Below are 10091 nucleotides of genomic sequence, written 5' to 3' on the forward strand. Positions count from 1 at the left end.
CAGGTTATGACGTGTTTTGGGCGTTCAACTCTGGATCATGACGTTTTTCTGGCGTTTAACTCCAAACAGCAGCGTGTACTTGGCGTTCAACGCCAAGTTACGTCGTCATTATTCAAATAAAGTATGAACTATTATATATTGCTGGAAAGCCCTGGATGTCTACTTTCCAACGCCGTTGAGAGCGCGCCAATTGAAGTTCTGTAGCTCCAGAAAATCAATTTCGAGTGCAGGGAGGTCAGATTCCAACAGCATCAGCAGTCCTTCTGTCAGCCTTCTTCAGAGTTTTGCTCAAATCCCTCAATTTCAGCCAGAATTTACCTGAAATCACAGAAAAACACACAAACTCATAGTAAAGTCCAGAAATGTGAATTTAACATAAAAACTAATGAAAACATCCCTAAAAGTAGCTTGAACTTACTAAAAACTACCTAAAAACAATGCCAAAAAGCGTATAAATTATCCGCTCATCACATGCAGTAGAGTTGATGGATTTCATGTTTGACAATTCATTGATCTCTACATTTGTCGAGCAGTGGAGGCCCGAGACCCACACGTTTCACCTTCCATAGGGTGAGGTCAGCATTACGCTCTAGGATGTTGCCTACCACATTGGTCTGCATACTGATGGAGAGTTGATTGGGGGTTATACCAGAGACTTTCAACGATGACATGGACACCCCACGTGGGAGTGGGTTGAGGATTTACTTGGCGCCAGGCCGCCACCACAACCAAAGGGAGGGAAGCAGGTTTTCGGGGTGAGGATGAACTGGTAGAGGAACAAGGTTTTACACATTCCAACTAGGGTAGCTCTGGATACACTCCGTCAGTACACCTGGTGCTACTTGATGATGCTTATCAGGGAATTTCTGTTCACAAGCAAGTCTGCTACACTTGTCCCTTTGAGATGGCTGCCGCTGTTGGAGGATTTTCATCGTTGCAGCCAGTTGTCATAAGGGTCTGCACTGCTCTGTCATACATATCACTCATTGTGCACCACGACAGAGCGTGATGTAACCGACATTGCGGGTTGCATGCTGCTTCTTGTCTCCTTCATCACCGTGTTTTACTATCCAATTGGAATAAATCACAACAAAAAAGAATTGATTATGCCCCATCAAATCAAAACAGAAAGAAGAGGAAAAAAAGATTAATTTGTGAATTGTGAGTAGATGGTTGAGGGATGGGTTCTATAAATAGAATTATTCTGCAACATATCTTGGGTGTAGAGACACCTAAACTATAATACATATATCTCAGATATTGAGATCCAAATTACATCCTTGACTATATCTCGGATGCTGAGACCCCATCCAGAGTATTGTACATATCTCGAGTTTTGAGATCCCATTCTATGTTGCCACATATTTCGAGTGTTCAGAATCCGATCTCTTTAATAACACATATCCCGGGAGCATCCAGGATATGTCTTGGCATCATTTGATTACAGCACGGGGTATCAGATGCCGAGATATGTTCATTTTTTAGCTTACCCCTCAGCATCCGAGATGTGTAAGATTACGCATTTTTGTAAATATCTCATATTTTATGTATTTTTGTAATTTATATATTTATTTAATTCAAATAAAAAATTCCAAAACATGCCAATAATTTAGTCAAAGTATTTTTTTAATAAAAGAGAAAATATAAGTAAAGCTAATTGAAGTTAACTAATAAAAAATCTAATTAAAATGTTAAAAAATTATTTTAAAATTTAAGAAAACACAAAATCCTTTGAACAAGGCTTTTATTATCTCTTCCAACGTCTTTATTATCTCCTCCAATTGTAATACCCTCACTACCAAAATGGCACACTTCTAGATGCACCATAACAAAGTCATTACGATAACATCCATATATTTAATAATAAAAATAGAAGCCTTTAACTCGAATCCACATCAACTTTTCCTGGAAAACTTGAAATACTTATTTTTTGAAAATTAGTGCACAAATTTTCATACTTCGTACAACTAAACCAGCAAGTGCACTGGGTCATCCAAGTAATACCTGAGCGAATCAGGGTCGACGATCCCACGAGAATTGTGGTTTGAAGCAAGCTATGATTATCTTGTAGATTTTAGTTAGGCGGATAGAAGAGTTATTGGATTTGAATGCATAAAAGTGAAATAGAATATAAAATACTTTGTGAAATTGAATGTAACCAGGGATGAGAAGATGGTTGAGGATTGGAGATGCTTTATCCTTCTGGATTAACTCTGGTCTTACTGTCTTCTTCAACAGTGAATGATTTCTTATATGGTAGGCTATATGTGATTGACGCTGGTTTGAGCAGCCGCCAATACTCCTCCAGATCTTAACCCCAGGGTTAGTTTGGATCCATTCTGATTGAGGGTGAAGCTCCTGCAGTCCATTCTCCTTCATGATCCTACTCAAAACGCCACAAACAAGGTCGGATCTTCCGGATCAGAGAATGCTGTGCCTTTGGGTTCTAGCCTCTACCACAAAGCCCCTAATCTCCCCATACATCGGCAGAACTAGTGTCTCGAGAAGTCTCCAATGAGATCGTGGATTAGCCATCTAAGAGATGTATAATCAAGTTGGTGGTTTGATGATTTTCAGTTACGTATTTACACGAACCCAAGAAGAACACAGGTGGTTGTCAGGCACGCGGTTTTAGTATGAAAACAAAGATGATTGTCACGGGTCATCCCGTTCATCAAGTTGAAGAACGAAGATATATCTTAGAATTGAATCAAACACGGATTGAAGAGAAATAGTAATACTTTTATTAATCTATAAAACTCAGTAGGGCTCGTCACCTCAACCTAGGAGGTTTAGAAACTCATACTGAGAGAATATACAATGATAAAACATGTAAAGTGTATGTCTTCCCCTTAATGAGAGGTGTAAAAAGTCTTTAAATACTAACTAATGACTAAGGATTACGTAAAAAGGGCAAAACAATCTTTTAGTGCTAAAATCTACCTATGGGGCCTACTTGGCGAGTGTTTGGGATGAGATTAATTGAGATCCATTTGCTAAGAGGACTCTAGGGTGTTGAACGCTGGCTAAGGGCACATCTTTGGGCGTTTGGATGCAGGTCTCTCCTTGGTGGGCGCTGGACGCCTGGAATGGGGTAGGAGGCTGGCATTGAATGCCAGTTTTGGGCATTCTATTCTAAAGTAAAGTATAAACTATTATATGTTTCTGGAAAGCTCTTGATGTTAGCTTTCCATAGCCATTGAGAACGCTCCATTTGGATTTCTGTAACTCCAAAAAAGCTCTTTCAAATGCAAGGAGGTCAGATCCAGACAGTATCTGCAGCACTTTCTCTGCCTCTGAAACAGTCTTTTGCTCCAGCTCTTCAATTTCAGCCAGAAAATACCTGAAATTGCATTAAAATACACAAACTCATATTAGAATCCAAAAATATAAATTTAACAGTAAAACCTATGAAAACTTAATAAAACTTAAATAAAACATGCTAAAAACTATATGAAAATGATACAAAAAAATGTATAAAATATCCGCTCATAAAAAATATAGCTACGTACATACAAACCAGACACAGTCACCTCATATATATACACATAATAACCAAAGTTCATTATACACGTACTTACAAACATTATATATTATTACAAATCATGACTCCTATCCCTCTTTACAAAAATATAATAATAATGGCGAAGAAAAAATAATAACTAAGCTAATACAACAATATCGCATAACCAAAAGCGCAATAATCTCTTCATAAGCTTCTTCGCCCGTTTCCTGAAAAGATAAGGCTATAGGTGGTGAGAACCGAACCATACGGTCTCACTAGAGAAGTTGTAGAATTGTCATAAGAGGATATATAAAAAGAAAGTTATTTTCAACTGCAGTGATTATCGCTCGTCTTATAAATCTTTTAAAAAATCAATAATTAGTTATAAAAATTCCAAATCCATATTTTACTTATAAAAATTCCAAGCAAACATAACATTTCACTGCTTGCCAAAGAACCATTCTAACCAAACTTACCACTGATTCATCCAATCACGGCCTCCGGCCCAAACAAATCATATCACGGCCTTCGGTCCAACACAAATCAAATCACAACCTTCGGCCCAACACAAATCAAATCACTGCCTCTGCCCAAAAATATGATCAAATCAACAATCAAACTACCATAATACGGAATAATCAGTCACAATCACAAGTAATGAAGTTCAAACATAATCAAGAGCAAATACAATAAGTATAGCAATTAGCAGTTAAATAAAAATATTCATATAGGCAAATCAAATATAATATCCACACCTAAAAAATGTCACATAAATGCATATGATGCATGCCTGTCATACTGGCCATGAGTTCACGTGTCGGTTAAATTACCAAAACATGACATATCAAGTAGCTAACCCATATCATCTCTCACCACAAAGAGAATCCTCAACCTTCCAATCAGAGAGAGACTGTGATGTAATCGGTGTGCAAAATTAAAACTCGCACAACTTAACCGGCAAGTGCACCGGGTTATCCAAGTAATACCTCAGGTGACTGAGGGTCGATCCCATGAGGATTGTCAGACTGAGCAAGCAATCGTTATCCTATTGGACTTAGTCAGGCAATAGTAAAAGGTGGTTCTTGTTGTAAACGTATAAACAGTAAAATAGCAAGTAAAGAAAGCAAATAAATAGATTTGGTGTAAAATAATCATGAGAAAATAGTTAAGGTCTCAGAGATGTTTATCTTTTTGGATTAAAACGTCTTACCAACTATTTTAACAATGAGTAATTCATTCTATGGCAAACCATAAGTGATTAAAACCTAATCTTTTACTGATTTAATCTCCTCTAATCCTTATCAAAAGCCACTCTTGTTATCATTTAATTCATATCAGAGGCTTAAGTTCAGAAAACTAGTTTAGCGCCATAAAAACCTCAATTACCCAAAGCTAATAGGATTTTATGTCACATATCCCAATTAGTCTAGGTAATTATTAGTTTAGGAGGAGTGTTTTCAAGCTGTAGCTCAAGCGAGATAGCTCTCTCGAGAATCACAAGAGCTCATGTAGAATAAGGGTCATACTCTCGTTCCACCCATATTCATAAGATTAAGAACAAAAATAACACCTTAGAATTGAATCAATTAATTAAAATAGAAGAATAATAATCTTAATCCATAGAAATAAACAGAGCTCCTAACCTTAACCAGGAGGTTTAGTTGCTCATAACTTTACAAAGAAAACAGGTTTTTGAAAAGATGTGGAAAAGAAGAGGATCTGATAATAAACCTAGGTGATCCCCTTCTTTAAATACTAACATAATAATAATAATTACTAAACCTAAAGATATTATTTTAAATATAAAAATTAGAAAGATAAAATAAGATAACTAAGCTAAAATCCACTTAGAGGCCTAATAGGTGTGTGCTTCGGTCTGCATGCTGGCGTTCAGTGCTAGTCTGGGAGTTGAATGCCCATAGAGGAGAGCGCACTTATGACTTCATTCCCCCTTGTTGGCGTTGAACGCCAGTTTGGGCGTTCAGCGCCCAGGGGGAAGCTGACAGCATTTTCTATTCTTGCTCCAGGCTTTTTTAAACTACTCCGAATTTTACCTAAAACCATAAAAACACAAGAAAAACTCAAAGTAGCATCCAAAGGTGAATTTTGCACTAAAATATAATAAAAATTAATAAAATATTACTAAAAATAATATAAAAATAACTAGAAAAAGGGTATAAGATGCTCACGTATCACAACACCAAACTTAAACTGTTACTTGTCCTCAAGCAACCAAAAACATAATAAGACCAAGGAAGAGAAGATACACAAAATTCGAGTTGTCAATCAAGCTCAAGTCTAATTACTGAATAGAGCTAATGACACTCTATTTCTGAATAGCTTTGGCATCTCACTATCCATTGAAGCTCAGAAATATTGGTGTCCTCAAGAACTTGAACTCGAATGATATTATTGATTCTCTTCTTCAGGCTCTTGTTGATTCTTGAACATATCTTTTCTTTTCTTTTGGTGCTTTGTGCCTTTGAGCCTAGCCGTGACTCTAAGTGTTTTGTCTTCAAGCTTGACTTTATACATAAACACCACAAGCACTTAACTGGGGAATCTTTGGGTTCGATTTTTGCTTTTATTCCCAAATAGTGGTGCTCAGAGCCTTAGGCGTACTCTATATAGCATTTGGGTCATGACTTTAAGTGCTTAGTCTCAAGGGTTACTTGACACTTTCACACCACAAGCATATGGTTAGGGAAAGCCATTCTTTTGAGCTTTTAGATAAATTTTGACCCTCCTAACCATTGATGCTCAAAGCCTTGGACCTTTTTCTTTTGATTTTTTTTCTTTCTTTTCAAATGTTTTTACTGTTTCTTTTGCTTCAAGAATCAATCTTTTTCTTATTTTAGAGAATCAATAATATTTCTCTAAATGTCTATTCCTCAAGAACCAATATACTCAACTCCAATATCAAATATCCACAATCGAATCATACATTCAAAAAATAAAGATAAGACCACTATATGAAAGTAATCAGAGCACATAAGGCACATATAACTCGAATGCTTATGCACTTCCTTATTAATCTTCTTTTTAATTCTTCATTTAAGTTTAGTGGGTGGTACATGATATCTTTTTTGAAAATTACTTAATAATTAACCAAAGAAAAGAAATTTCAAAATTTGAATTATTAACTAGAAAGCAAGAAATCCTAAGAGTGATCATGTAACTCAGAATGGACAAATAGAAAATCAAATAAAGTACTGAAAATAGAGGTAAGATAGGGGAGATGAGGGTGGAACTCAACCACCTCAGTTATGGTGGTTGCTGCTCTCTCTAGAGGGTCTTTTCTGGTGCTTCAACTCTTCCAATTCACGCCCTTGCTTCTTCTGCTCCTCGATCAGCTTATGAAGGATGACAGACTAGCTTTTGTGTTCTTCTTTCAGTTGGTCCATAGTGGAGATCAAATGTCCAATGGATACTGCCAATTGAGTTCAGTACTCGCGCAGAGGGATGCTTTGCTCTTGAGGATGGGGTACTGGCTTCCGGATTGGTGCTTGTCCAAGTTCCCAAGTGTACTTCATGCTCTTTTTAGTGATTGGATTGTCCACTGCAATAAATATATCTCTGTCACTTTGGCCGCCTCACATAAGTGATAGATAAGATGAGGAAAAGCAAGCCTAGAGAGAGGTGAGGTCTTTGCTATAATATTGTATATTTCCGAAGAAAGCACTTGATGAACTTTCACTTCATTGCCCAGCATAATACAGTGGATCATCACAGCTCGGTTCATAGTGACCTCAGATCAGTTACTAGTGGGGAGGATGGAGCGCTGAATAAACTCCAGCCATCCTCTAGCAACTGGCTTGAAATAATTCCTCCTCAGTTGGAACGGCTAACCTTTAAAGTCATTCTTCCATTGTGCTCCGGGAAGACATGTGTCCTTGAGGACTTGATCTAACCTCGGATCGGCTTGCACTCTCCTATTTAAAGAGTGAAGGTCATCCTTTAATGGGGGTAGCTTGAAGATTTCCCTCACTTTTTCCATTCTGAACTGCAGGGTCTTCCCTCTGACCATGGTGTGCCAAGTTTTGAATTCGGGGTGATCCTTCTTGTGTTTGTCCAACATTCATAGATTTGCATAAAATTCTCGGACCTTTAGAGCTCTGATTTTAGTTACGGGTTTGGCCAGAACTTCCCAATCCCTAATTCGAATTTGCTCTTGAATTTTTGAGTACTCATCAGTCTTCAATTTGAATTTCACTTTCGGAATTATCGTTTTTTTCTTATAACATTGTAGTAGCGTTCCTCATGAAGCTTGGTATAAAACTGGTGGAGCTCGTAAGTGACTGTTGAAGGGGGTCTTTTTTCCTCTTTATTGATGATGATTCTGCAACCTTTGGTGCCATGGAAGATGAAAAAGTGAAAAAGCGAAGTGTCTTCAACACCAAACTTAAGAACTTTGCTCGTCCCCGAGCAAAGAAAGATGTAAAGAAAGAGATAGAAAGTAAGGTGAGAAGAAGAAAGAAGATTAGGGAGGAGGTGTGGGAAAAGTGAGGGGAGTGTGCATATATATAGGTGTGGGGGGTAGTGAATTCGGTTATGGGAGGGGTGGTGGAGAATGTGGAGTCAATATTTGATTTATAAAGAGGTGAGATGGAAAGATATGTATATGATTTGTGGGGATATAAAAAAGATATGATATGAAAAGATATGAGTGAAATAAAAAAGATACTATATGAAAAGATATGAGTGAAATCTAGGAGATTTGGTTGAATATCTATCTTATGGTTGAAGTTGCCCCACTCACGGCGTTGAACGCCAGTTTGGCATTGAATGTGGAGAGTGGGTTTTTTCTTTTCTGGCGTTCAATGCCAAGATTGGGTGTTAAACATCCATGGGGGACTAAAATTTTGTCTTGACTACCTCTCTTTTGGATGTTTAACGTCCAAGCTCCTACTCCCCCCTGGGCGCTGAACGCTAGATCTGGCGTTTAACGCCAGCAAAGGGGTCTCCTCCAGAGTGTTCTGTTTTTCCTGTTGTGCTTTTCTGTTTCTGTTCTAAGTGTTGTACATGATCACAAACAGTAGAAAAATGAGGAACGCTAAAAAATTCGATATAAAATGAACTAATATGAAATCAAACTCAAATAAACTAAAATAAAATAAAAGAAAGAGAAAGTAGACCATATGGTGCGTATGGTTAGGTTGCCTCCCAACAAGCGCTTCTTTATTGTCATTAGGTTGACATTCACCGCTGTCATGTCAGTAGGAGGGTGGATTGCTCGCGAACCATCTCATCCCCCATGTAGTGTTCTACCTTGTGGCCATTGACGATGAATTTATTGTCCGAATTCCGATCTCGAAGTTCTACATGACCATACGGGGACACTCCAGTGACCACAAAGGGAACTGACCATCTTGACTTGAGCTTTCCAAAGAATAGCTTGAGTCTAGAATTGAATAGCAAAACCTTCTAGCCGGGCTCAAAAACTCTGGAGGATATTGATGAGCGGATATTTTATACGCTTTTTGACATCATTTTCATATAATTTTTAGTAGTTTTATTGAGTTTTTATAGGTTTTAGTGTTACATTTATATTTTTGAATTCTACTATGAGCTTTTGTGTTTTTGGGCAATTTCAGATAATTTCTGGCTAAAATTGAGGAGCTGGAACAGAAGTCTGATTTAGAGACAGAGAAAGCACTGCAGATGCTGTCCAAATCTGACCTGCCTGCAGTCGAAAGAGCTTTTCTGGAGCTAAAGAAGTCCGAATGGAGCGCTCTCAATGGATATAGAAAGCCGACTTCCAGAGCTTTCCAACAATATTAATAGTCCATACTTTGCTTCGGATTAGAAGGCCCAAAACTGGCGTCCAATGCCAGCTATTTCCCCCTTCTTGGCGTCTAGCGCCCAAAGAGTAGAGACCAATGTACAAACACCCAGAGAGGATCCCCTGGCTGGCATTCCACGCTGAAGAATCCTCATAGCACGTGGATCTCATCAAAGCTCAGCCCAAACACTCACCAAATGGGCCCCAAAAGTGGATTTTAGCACTAAATAGACTATTTTACCCTTACTAGTCATCTGTTTAGCAAGGTTGCGAGAACCGGACCGGTCAATGAACCGGTAGAATGACTGGTTCAATGGTTCGACCGGGGTTCAACCGGAATTCAACCGGTTTAATTAAATATTCAATAAAATTATTAAAATTTAAATATATAATTTCAAATATTTAAAAAAATTTCATCAATCATCAATGAAATTATTTTAGAAAATTTAACATAACACCAACAACTATCATCAAAATTTATCAAAATTCAAGAGATCAGTAAAACACCATAACAAAATTATGCCAGATTTCCTGAAATCAACCATCAACAATTATTCCAATTTCATAAAAATTATAAAAACCAAAAACTTAACACACTATAGAGGCAGCAACAAGCCAACAACACTATTCTCCCCTAAGTTCTCACAAGTAATCAACAATCCTCATCAATCAGCAACAAAAGTATAAAACAAGAAAATCTTTCAAAATATTTTTTTATAATTCAAACATAGAAAAAATCAGAGAATCCAGAAATAAAAATTATATAATTAATTTAAATTTGGCCATCATACCACCATCAACACT

Source organism: Arachis duranensis, chromosome 4 (assembly GCF_000817695.3).
Source record: "Arachis duranensis cultivar V14167 chromosome 4, aradu.V14167.gnm2.J7QH, whole genome shotgun sequence".
Classification (NCBI taxonomy): Eukaryota; Viridiplantae; Streptophyta; class Magnoliopsida; order Fabales; family Fabaceae; genus Arachis; species Arachis duranensis.